The sequence below is a fragment of the Triticum urartu genome, chromosome 1A, assembly GCF_056163025.1.
Source record: "Triticum urartu cultivar PI428250 chromosome 1A, HENAU_Tu73, whole genome shotgun sequence".
Taxonomy (NCBI): domain Eukaryota; kingdom Viridiplantae; phylum Streptophyta; class Magnoliopsida; order Poales; family Poaceae; genus Triticum; species Triticum urartu.
In genome coordinates this window covers 478,388,060-478,400,533 of record NC_141873.1, presented here as the reverse complement: position 1 = coordinate 478,400,533, position 12,474 = coordinate 478,388,060, and positions in this window count along the sequence as shown.

Below are 12,474 nucleotides of genomic sequence, written 5' to 3'. Positions count from 1 at the left end.
GAGGGCGGACGCAGAGAAAAGCCTCGCACACGATGATAAACGCCGAGATGTTGAGGATGAAGTTCGGGGCCAGATCGTGGAAATCCAGGCCGTAGTAGAACATGAGCCCCCGGACAAATGGGTGGAGTGGAAAACCCAGTCCGCGGAGGAAGTGGGGGAGAAATACTACCCTCTCATGGGGCCTTGGGGTGGGGAGAAGCTGCCCCTTTTCGGGAAGCCGGTGCGCGATGTCCTTGGACAGGTATCTGGCCTTCCTTAGCTTCTTGACTTGGCCCTCCGTGGCGGAGGAGACCATCCACTTGCCTCCCGCTCCGGACATTGCTGGAGAAGGTTGAGGTGGGAAGTGCGGGTTTGGGCGCTGGAGCTCGGGTGCGCAGGAGATGGATAGGCAAAGGAGGAAGAAGGCGTAGGTAAAACGGTGGATCCTTGTCCCCTTATATGGGCGGATGCGGTTGTGTGTCCCCACCTGCCTAGTAAAACTCGCTTGCCTCCCAAGCGCCGTGATAAGTGGCGTGGTTGGGTTACCCACGTCCGTATTGATGAGAATCCCATAAAAGGGGGGTACACGATCTCTGCTTTGACAAGACGTGCCAAGGAAATTGCCTCGCAAAACACGCTGAGGTGGAAAAGTGAAAACGATTCGAGTAAAGGACTTGGCTGTAGTGTGATGACGCACTGCGGAATACGTCAGCAGATTTGATTTGTGTTAATATTATTCTCTCTATGGCAATATGTGGAAGCTTATTTTGCAGAGCCGGACACTACTCTTGGTATTTACAATCTTCTATGAAGGACTTGGAGGAGGAACCTGCCTTGCAATGCCGAAGACAATTTGCGCGCCGGACTCGTCGTCATTGAAGCCTGGTTCAGGGGCTACTGAGGGAGTCCTGGATCAGGGGGTGTTCGGGTAACCGGACTATACCTTCAGCCGGACTCCTGGACTATGAAGATACAAGATTGAAGACTTCGTCCCGTGTCCGGATGGGACTTTCCTTGGCGTGGAAGGCAAGCTTGGCATGCGGATATTCAAGATCTCCTATCATTATAACTGACTCTATGTAACCCTAACCCTATCCGGTGTCTATATAAACCGGAGGGTTGTAGTCCGTAGGACATAAACTCCATATACAACAATCATACCATAGGCTAGCTTCTAGGGTTTAGCCTCCTTGATCTCGTGGTAGATCTACTCTTGTACTACCCATATCATCAATATTAATCAAGCAGGATGTAGGGTTTACCTCCATTAAGAGGGCCCGAACCTGGGTAAAACATCGTGTTCCCTGCCTCCTGTTACCATCCGGCCTAGATGCACAGTTCGGGACCCACTACCCGAGATCCGCCGGTTTTGACACCGACACCTAGGTTTTATGTGTTGATGTTATATGCATGAGTAGAACACAAGTGAGTTGTGGGCGATATAAGTCATACTGCTTACCAGCATGTCATACTTTGGTTCGGCGGTATTGTTGGATGAAGCGGCCCGGACCGACATTACGCGTACGCTTACGCGAGACTGGTTCTACCGACGTGCTTTGCACACAGGTGGCTGGCGGGTGTCAGTTTCTCCAACTTTAGTTGAACTGAGTGTGGCTACGCCCGGTCCTTGCGAAGGTTAAAACAGCACCAACTTGACAAACTATCGTTGTGGTTTTGATGCGTAGGTAAGATTGGTTCTTGCTTAAGCCCGTAGCAGCCACGTAAAACTTGCAACAAACAAAGTAGAGGACGTCTAACTTGTTTTTGTAGGGCATGTTGTGATGTGATATGGTCAAGACATGATGCTAAATTTTATTGTATGAGATGATCATGTTTTGTAACCGAGTTATCGGCAACTGGCAGGAGCCATATGGTTGTCACTTTATTGTATGCAATGCAATCGCCCTGTAATGCTTTACTTTATCACTAAGCGGTAGCGATAGTCGTAGAAGCATAAGATTGGCGAGACGACAACGATGCTAGGATGGAGATCAAGGTGTCGCGCCGGTGATGATGGTGATCATGACGATGCTTTGGAGATGGGGATCACAAGCACAAGATGATGATGGCCATATCATATCACTTATATTGATTGCATGTGATGTTTATCTTTTATGCATCTTATCTTGCTTTGATTGACGGTAGCATTATAAGATGATCTCTCACTAAATTTCAAGATAAAAGCGTTCTCCCTGAGTATGCACCGTTGCCAAAGTTTGTCGTGCCCAGACACCACGTGATGATCGGGTGTGATAAGCTCTACGTCCATCTACAACGGGTGCAAGCCAGTTTTGCACACGCAGAATACTCAGGTTAAACTGGACGAGCCTAGCATATGCAGATATGGCCTCGGAACACTGAGACCGAAAGGTCGAGCGTGAATCATATAGTAGATATGATCAACATAGTGATGTTCACCATTGAAAACTACTCCATTTCACGTGATGATCGGTTATGGTTTAGTTGATTTGGATCACGTGATCACTTAGAAGATTAGAGGGATGTTTTTCTAAGTGGGAGTTCTTAAGTAATATGATTAATTGAACTTAAATTTATCATGAACTTAGTACCTGATAGTATCTTTTTTGTTTATGTTTAATTGTAGATAGATGGCCCGTGCTGTTGTTCCGTTGAATTTTAATGTGTTCCTTGAGAAAGCAAAGTTGAAAGATGATGGTAGCAATTACACGGACTGGGTCCGTAACTTGAGGATTATCCTCATTGCTGTACAGAGGAATTACGTCCTGGAAGCACCGCTGGGTGCCAGGCCTGCTGCTGATGCAACTGACAACGTTAAGAACATCTGGCAGAGGAAAGCTGATGACTACTCGATAGTTCAATGTGCCATGCTTTACGGCTTAGAACCGGGACTTCAACGACGTTTTGAACGTCATGGAGCATATGAGATGTTCCAGGAGTTGAAGTTAATATTTCAAGCAAATGCCCAGATTGAGAGATATGAAGTCTCCAATAAGTTCTATAGCTGCAAGATGGAGGAGAACAATTCTGTCAGTGAGCATATACTCAAAATGTCTGGGTATAATAATCACTTGATTCAACTGGGAGTTAATCTTCTGGATGATTGCGTCATTGACAGAATTCTCCAATCACTTCCACCTAGCTACAAGAGCTTCGTGATGAACTATAATATGCAAGGGATGGATAAAACAATTCCCGAGCTCTTCGCAATGATAAAAGCTGCGGAGGTAGAAATCAAGAAGGAGCATCAAGTGTTGATGGTCAACAAGACCACTAGTTTCAAGAAAAAGGGCAAGGGGAAGAAGAAGGGGAACTTCAAGAAGAACAACAAGCAAGTTGCTGCTCAGGAGAAGAAACCCAAGTCTGGACCTAAGCCTGAAACTGAGTGCTTCTGCTGCAAGCAGACTGGTCACTGGAAGCGGAACTGCCCCATGTATTTGGCGGATAAGAAGGATGGCAAGGTGAACAAAGGTATATGTGATATACATGTTATTGATGTGTACCTTACTAGAGCTCGCAGTAGCACCTGGGTATTTGATACTGGTTCTGTTGCTAATATTTGCAACTTGAAACAGGGACTACGGATTAAACTGGCGAAGGACGAGGTGACGATGCGCGTGGGAAATTGTTCCAAAGTTGATGTGATCGCAGTCGGCACGCTACCTCTACATCTACCATCGGGATTAGTATTAAACCTAAATAGTTGTTATTTGGTGCCAGCGTTAAGCATGAACATTATATCTGGATCTTGTTTGATGCGAGACTGTTATTCATTTAAATCAGAGAATAATGGTTGTTCTATTTATATGAGTAATATCTTTTATGGTCATGCACCCTTGAAGAGTGGTCTATTTTTGATGAATCTCGATAGTAGTGATACACATATTCATAATGTTGAAGCCAAAAGATGTAGAGTTAATAATGATAGTGCGACTTATTTGTGGCACTGCCGTTTAGGTCATATCAGTGTAAAGCGCATGAAGAAACTCCATACTGATGGACTTTTGGAACCACTTGATTATGAATCACTTGGTACTTGCGAATCGTGCCTCATGGGCAAGATGACTAAAACGCCGTTCTCCGGTACTATGGAGAGAGCAACAGATTTGTTGGAAATCATACATACAGATGTATGTGGTCCAATGAATGTTGAAGCTCGTGGTGGATATCGTTATTTTCTCACCTTCACAGATGATTTAAGCAGATATGGGTATATCTACTTAATGAAACATAAGTCTGAAACATTTGAAAAGTTCAAAGAATTTCAGAGTGAAGTTGAGAATCATTGTAACAAGAAAATAAAGTTTCTACGATCTGATCATGGAGGATAATATTTGAGTTATGAGTTTGGTCTACATTTGAAACAATGCGGAATAGTTTTGCAACTCACGCCACCCGGAACACCACAACGTAATGGTGTGTCCGAACGTCGTAATCGTACTTTACTTGATATGGTACGATCTATGATGTCTCTTATAGATTTAGCGCTATTGTTTTGGGGTTATGCTTTAGAGACGGTTGCATTCACGTTAAATAGGGCACCATCAAAATCCGTTGAGACGACGCCTTATGAACTGTGGTTTGGCAAGAAACCAAAGTTGTCGTTTCTAAAAGTTTGGGGCTGCGATGCTTATGTGAAAAAAAACTTCAACCTGATAAGCTTGAACCCAGATCGGAGAAATGTGTCTTCATAGGATACCCAAAGGAGACAGTTGGGTACACCTTCTATCACAGATCCGAAGGCAAGACATTTGTTGCTAAGAATGGATCCTTTCTAGAGAAAGAGTTTCTCTCGAAAGAAGTGAGTGGGAGGAAAGTAGAACTTGATGAGGTAACTGTACCCGCTCCCTTATTGGAAAGTAGTACATCACATAAACCGGTTTCTGTGACACCTGCACCAATTAGTGAGGAAGTTAATGATGATGATCATGAAACTTCAAAACAAGTTACTACTGAACCTCGTAGATCAACCAGAGTAAGATACGCACCAGAGTGGTATGGTAATCCTGTTCTGGAAGTCATGCTACTAGATCATGATGAACCTGCGAACTATGAAGAAGCGATGGTGAGCCCAGATTCGCAAAATGGCTTGAAGCCATGAAATCTGAGATGGGATCCATGTATGAGAACAAAGTGTGGACTTTGGTTGACTTGCCCAATGATTGGCAAGCAATTTAGAATAAATGGATCTTCAAGAAGAAGACTGACACCGACGGTAATGTTACTGTCTACAAAGCTCGACTTGTCGCAAAAGGTTTTCGACAAGTTCAAGGGGTTGACTACGATGAGACCTTCTCACCCGTAGCGATGCTTAAGTCTGTCCGAATCATGTTAGCAATTGCCGCATTTTATGATTATGAAATTTGGCAAATGGATGTCAAAACTGCATTCCTGAATGGATTTTTGGAAGAAGAGTTGTATATGATGTAGCTGGAAGGTTTTATCGATCCAAAGGGAACTAACAAAGTGTGCAAGCTCCAGCGATCCATTTATGGACTGGTGCAAGCCTCTCGGAGTTGGAGTAAACGCTTTGATAGTGTGATCAAAGCATTTGGTTTTGTACAGACTTTTGGAGAAGCCTGTATTTACAAGAAAGTGAGTGGGAGCTCTATAGCATTTCTGATATTATATGTGGATGACATATTACTAATCGGAAATGATATATAATTTCTGGATAGCATAAAGGGATACTTGAATAAGAGTTTTTCAATGAAAGACCTCGGTGAAGCTGCTTACATATTGGGCATTAAGATCTATAGAGATAGATAAAGACGCTTAACTGGACTTTCACAAAGCACATACCTTGACAAAGTTTTGAAGAAGTTCAAAATGGATCAAGCAAAGAAAGGATTCTTGCCTATGTTACAAGGTGTGAAGTTGAGTAAGACTCAATGCCCGACCACTGCAGAAGATAGAGAGAAAATGAAAGATGTTCCCTATGCTTCAGCCATAGGCTCTATCATGTATGCAATGCTGTGTACCAGACCCGATGTGTGTCTTACTATAAGTCTAGCAGGGAGGTACCAAAGTAATCCAGGAGTGGATCACTGGACAGCGGTCAAGAACATCCTGAAATACCTGAAAAATACTAAGGATATGTTTCTCGTATATGGAGGTGACAAAGAGCTCATCGTAAATGGTTAAGTTGATGCAAGCTTTGACACTGATCCGGACGATTCTAAATCGCAGACCGGATACGTATTTACATTAAACGGTGGAGCTGTCAGTTGGTGCAGTTCTAAACAAAGCGTCGTGGCGGGATCTACATGTGAAGCGGAGTACATAACTGCTTTGGAAGCACCAAACGAAGGAGTCCGGATGAAGGAGTTCATATCCGATCTAGTTTTGTTACAATACTGGTGCAATTGCCTTGGCAAAGGAATCCAGATTTCACAAGAGAACCAAGCACATCAAGAGACGCTTCAATTCCATCCGGGATCTAGTCCAGGTGGGAGACATAGAGATTTGCAAGATACATACGGATCTGAATGTAGCAGACCCGTTGACTAAGCCTCTTCCACGAGCAAAACATGATCAGCACCAAGGCTCCATGGGTGTTAGAATCATTACTGTGTAATCTAGATTATTGACTCTAGTGCAAGTGGGAGACTGAAGGAAATATACCCTAGAGGCAATAGTAAAGTTATTATTTATTTCCTTATATCATGATAAATGTTTATTATTCATGCTAGAATTGTATTAACCAGAAACATAATACTTGTGTGAATACATAGACAAACTAAACGTCACTAGTATGCCTCTACTTGACTAACTCGTTAATCGAAGATGGTTATGTTTCCTAACCATAGACATGTGTTTTCATTTGATTAAATGGGATCACATCATTAGGAGAATGATGTGATTGACATGACCCATTCCATTAGCTTAGCACCCGATCGTTTAGTATGTTGCTATTGCTTTCTTCATGACTTATACATGTTCCTGTGACTATGAGATTATGCAACTCCCGTTTGCCGGAGGAACACTTTGTGTGCTACCAAACGGAACAACGTAACTGGGTGATTATAAAGGTGCTCTACAGGTGTCTCCAAAGGTACATGTTGGGTTGGCGTATTTCGAGATTAGGATTTGTCACTCCGATTGTCGGAGAGGTATCTCTGGGCCCTCTCGGTAATGCACATCACTTAAGCCTTGCAAGCAATGCAACTAATGAGTTAGTTGCGAGATGATGTATTACGGAACGAGTAAAGAGACTTGCCGATAACGAGATTGAACTAGGTATTGAGATACCGACGATCGAATCTCGGGCAAGTAACATACCGATGACAAAGGGAACAACGTATGTTGTTATGCGGTCTGACCGATAAAGATCTTCGTAGAATATGTAGGAGCCAATATGAGCATCCAGGTTCCGCTATTGGTTATTGACCAGAGACGTGTCTCGGTCATGTCTACATTGTTCTCGAACCCGTAGGGTCCGCACGCTTAACTTTACGATGACAGTTTAGTTATGAGTTTATATATTTTGATGTACCGAAGGTTGTTCGGAGTCCCGGATATGATCACGGACATGACGAGGAGTCTCGAAATGGTCGAGACATAAAGATTGATATATTGGACGGCTATATTCGGACACCGGAAGTGTTTCGGGTGATTTGAGAGAAAACCGGAGTGCCGGAAGGGTTACCAGAACCCCCCGGGGAAGTATTGGGCCTTAGTGGGCCTGAGGGGAGAGAGAGGGAAGCAGCCCAGGAGGTGGCGTGCCCCCTCCCATGAGGAGTCCGAATTGGACTAGGGGAGGGGGGCGCGGCCCCTCTTTCCCTCTCCCTCTCCCTCTCTTTCCTTCTCTCTTCCTAGTAGGAGTAGGACTCCCGCCTCCTTGGCGCGCCCCAAGGGCCGGCCGGCCTCCCCCTTGCTCCTTTATATACGGGAGTAGGGGGGCACCTCTAGACACACAAGTTGATCTTCGTGATCGTTCTCTTAGCCGTGTGCGGTGCCCCCCTCCACCATAATCCTCGATAATATTGTAGCGGTGCTTAGGCGAAGCCTTGCGACGGTAGAACATCAAGATCGTCACCATGCCATCGTGCTGACGGAACTCTTCCCCGACACTTTGCTGGATCGGAGCCCGGGGATCGTCATCGAGTTGAACGTGTGCTAGAACTCAGAAGTGCCGTAGTTTCGGTGCTTGATCGGTCGGGCCGTGAAGACGTACGACTACATCAACCACGTTGTGCTAATGCAGCTGCTTCCGGTCTACGAGGGTACGTAGACAACACTCTCCCCTCTCGTTGGTATGCATCACCATGATCTTGCGTGTGCGTAGGAAAATTTTGAAATTACTACGTTCCCCAACAACATAAGAAATCATTCTACCACTCAAAATAACAATCAAAACAATAAGGAAACTCAATAATAAAACTCAAACAAATTCCAAAGAACCCTCGAATAAAACTACATAGAAAACCACTAGGGAAAGTCTAAGACTTTACTACAAACAACTAATATTGTTTTGCCCTAAGTAAAACTTAATAGCAATTAAAACACTAAAGTAAATTAACGGAAAGTAAATATAGTGTTTATGAAAATAACAGAAGGTATTTTTCATAAACTTTTACTAGCAAAAAGAAAGACCTAAAAACTATTTTTTAAACTCTAGTTATGATTAAAACAAAACAAGAAAAAGAAATAAACATTATATTTTTCTATAAATAAAAGTTCACCCTCTATAACTACAGAAAATAATCAGAAACAAAATAAAACCGAGGTGGAAACAATATTTAAAGTAATACAAACAACAAAAAACAGCAAAAAAATGAATTAAACTAAAACATGCTTGTTTTTGTGATAAACTAATTTTATAAAAATCTATAAATGCCCAATTTAATCCTACTGCTAGGCAAGGTCAAAACAAAGCAGTAAAAAAAGAAACACTAAAATTTTAATCCTAGCTCACTTTATAGCAGAAATACTAATCTGACTAAGACTTAAATAACACAATTTTTAAAACTACAAACATGGCCGAAATTATTTTATGCATAAACTAGAGGAAATTTGCAGACTAGAGCAAAAAGGATCAATCAAAAACTCTAAATAACCTAAGAGGTATGGAATTTACGAAACTGAAACTTTTCTATTATAAAAACAGAAACGAAAATACAGAAAAAAACAAATGGGCGCTAATGGGCCTACGGGGGTGCGATCTGTAGCTACCAAATGCTCGGGCGAAACTTAACAATACGTACACGTGCGTTTATTTAACGGAAGACAGGGGAGCCGGTTCGATCTAAACCGAGGAACCGATCTACAAGAAAAACCGATCTACTAAACTGATCTAATATTATTTGCACTTAACGTTTCAAAAAAATGGAGGGAGGCGCTCGTTGCTTACAGAGAGGAGCTCGTGTAGGCAGGGAAGTGGATGTCGCCGGGGGCGACGGCTCTGGTGACCGGCGGCGGAGACGGCGATGTCGAGCGGGTGGAGAACTCCGAGGGGGTCCGATTTTTAGTTGAAGGTGAAGGTCGGGGATGACGGACATGAGCGGAGCGTCGAGATGAACTCAGTGCTCCGGCAATGTCAGGCGAGGTCAACGGCGAGGCTCCGGTGCTCCCTGGACGAGGAAACGATGTCAAGGAGATGCGCATAGACGAGAGAAATATGTTGGACAAGATTTGGTGGTTCGGGGTTGCTCACCGACGCCGGGACTACGGTGAACCGTCTCGGCTCCGGCGAGATCCAAACGAAGATCATGTGAGGTAGAAGTGGTTTCGGCGTTGGGTTTTGGGGGCGTGGGATGAGGAGGTGGCTGGGTATTTATAGGACATGTTCTTGAGGCAGGGGGCAAGCCGTAGATAGGGTTTCCGTCGTTTGCGCGTGCGGCATGGCAACCGTGCCCGAGCTGGGATTTCGTGCGATGGGAGAAGATGACGGGTGGGGTCCAACGCCAGGGAAAGGGAGAGAGGGACGCACGTGAGAGAGGTGGTGGCGGCGCTCCTGGGAGTTCCCCTCGAGCGTACGTGCGCGCGTGCGCTAGCCATAGCGCTAGCGCTAGGCTGGGCCGTCCTGTGGCTGGGCCTCGCTGGCCTAGCCGGGCGGATTAAAAAATGATTATTATTATTTTTAAATAGTGAGGAAAACTAATAAAAAGAAGAAAAACAAAATATTCTATATAGGCATTTTATATACCAAAAGTTTTAGAATAAAATTTCCTAAAACATGAACATATTTTGATGGCCAAATAAAATACAAAAAAACATTTGTTTTTGAAATAACTCCAAAATAGAATCTGAGTTTCAAATAATTTGATTTTTTTTTCAAATTTGAATCTCAATCCCAACATTGTCTCTGATCTTTTGGAGTGTCATTTTCCTCCTCTCATATCATTTTTTATCAGAGAATTTTTACAAGATTCAAACTAAAAATCAAATAGGGATTCAAATAGAAAAATTTGGGAAAGTCCTTTTATTCCCTCTCATTCGATTTTTTTTGTTTCAAATTCCAATCATTTTCAGTCAATCAATCAAACAACGAATACAATTTATTTAATTAATATAACATTCCAAAATTTAGAATTTTGGGATGTTACAAACCTACCACACTTAAAATGAATCTCGTCCTCGAGATTCGAAGAGGCTAGCAAGAAAAGGTTAGGGGCTGGGGGTCTTCTAGCAAATATTTTGGTCGGAAAGATCAGGGGTGCTACCATGCTTAAAAGCAAGGTTAGGGTTCCAATAAACTCAGGTACTTCCTCTAGAGTGCCGACGATATATATCTCTTCACATATCTTACAATAGCTCCTTCACTAATGCTCTTCTGTCATAGGCATAGCGTTTTCCTCAAAATCTTGGATCGCTTCGTCAAAGATGAGGTTCGTCCGAGACCGGATCTTCTTAGCTGATAGGTCTGCGTCCATTCTAGACAACTATCGAAATACTCATGGTGGTCTACCATTAGTGGTTTCTGCAGAAAAAGGGCCTTGGCTTCATTCTCACCGTATAATCTACGATTGGCAATAGCTGCCATGTACATGGGTTTATCATCATACCATTTTAAGGCTTAAGCAAGGCTTCAACGAGCGTCGTCACGTTACTATGGGTAAGTCTCTCAGAGTTACCATTCCAAATATCAAGAGTGAATGATAAGAGTAAGTCGGTATGCTGATCAATCCATTCCGCACCCAGATCATTACCCTGTATAAGGTTTAGCGAATCTCGTATTTCTAACACTCGGGCATCCTCACAAGCTTTGCAGAAATTTCTCTTGTCCTCGAACTGGGTTCGGGTAAATCCATTGCTTCTGTAAGCTGAACAAAACATCTATCATTCTTCACAATCTCAGGGTTTACGTAACATCCTATGTAACGTCTGCTGATCAAATCACAGATTCTTCCAGAATTCTTCCTTCAACAAGATTGTGTTTGTGCCTTGGTCAAATCCTGGGCCTGTGGGTTATGGGTCCACTTCAGCACTTGCATAGTGTTAACTCATCCGTGGAGTTACAGTTGTTCCATATTCCAACATTACACCTCCTTTAAATCCAATAATAGTTCATTTTGTCATACTCTTGGGGTAACCATCATAATCAAACTCCAACTTATTTCGTCTGGCTCCTTTCTATGGACCGTCATGAACAACACCTTTCTTTCTTCATTGATCCTGTGGCTTTACGAAGTACTACCACACTTAAAATGAAATGCACTAGTTCATCCATAAATCATATTATTTTCATACCAAATCTTTTATTACATCCTTAACCATTTTTCATAAATCCAAATTCCAAAAAGGTACTTCATTACAAATGCCGCCATCCACATGGTTTGGTATGGTCAAGCATTACTTCCCACTTTATTCATTTTTCCTCCTTGAGGATCCTTCAGTCCCACTGGAATTATGCGACATGCTCCTTGAAATATTCAATCTTCTGTTTCATCATGGTGGCCTTGAGCTTCATCTCCATCATCTCTGCATGCACTTCTCTTAGGTATTCCTGAGTATAACGGAGTCTTGCTTCAAGTATTTCTCCGATCTGGCGTATGGCTTCCATGGCTGCTTCACGAACAATGTCGAAGAAAATTTCTTGTGGTACACGTGAGATGAAATAGTACTGCCCCATCATCTTTGGGCAAACTCCTTTCATACGATGGAGGTGTACCTCCACATACCAAAGTTCCACTCCCTTTTGCATGAAGGGGTAGCCTTTGTAGACAGCATCTCCTTCAAGGTGAATATGCTTCTTCATGTCCTTCAGGATCTTCGGGTAATCATGATCACTTGTCAGGGTCATGATCGTCTCCGGGCCGTTAAGGAAAGACTCATAAAGGGTCGTCATCTGCAGTTGTAAAACAAAACTGGTGCTCAGAATAAGGTACATATCTCCTTGGGTACACATTCATATCATCCAAACAAAACTTCAAACTCAATTTCCAACATCCAGTTTATGCATCACAACTCATTTTCTTCCATGTTCACCCAGAATATTAATTTCCAAGATAAAACATAACAACTCCTTAAAGCCTTTCATCGTATGACATATCAACTTTATTGAGTCATGAATTA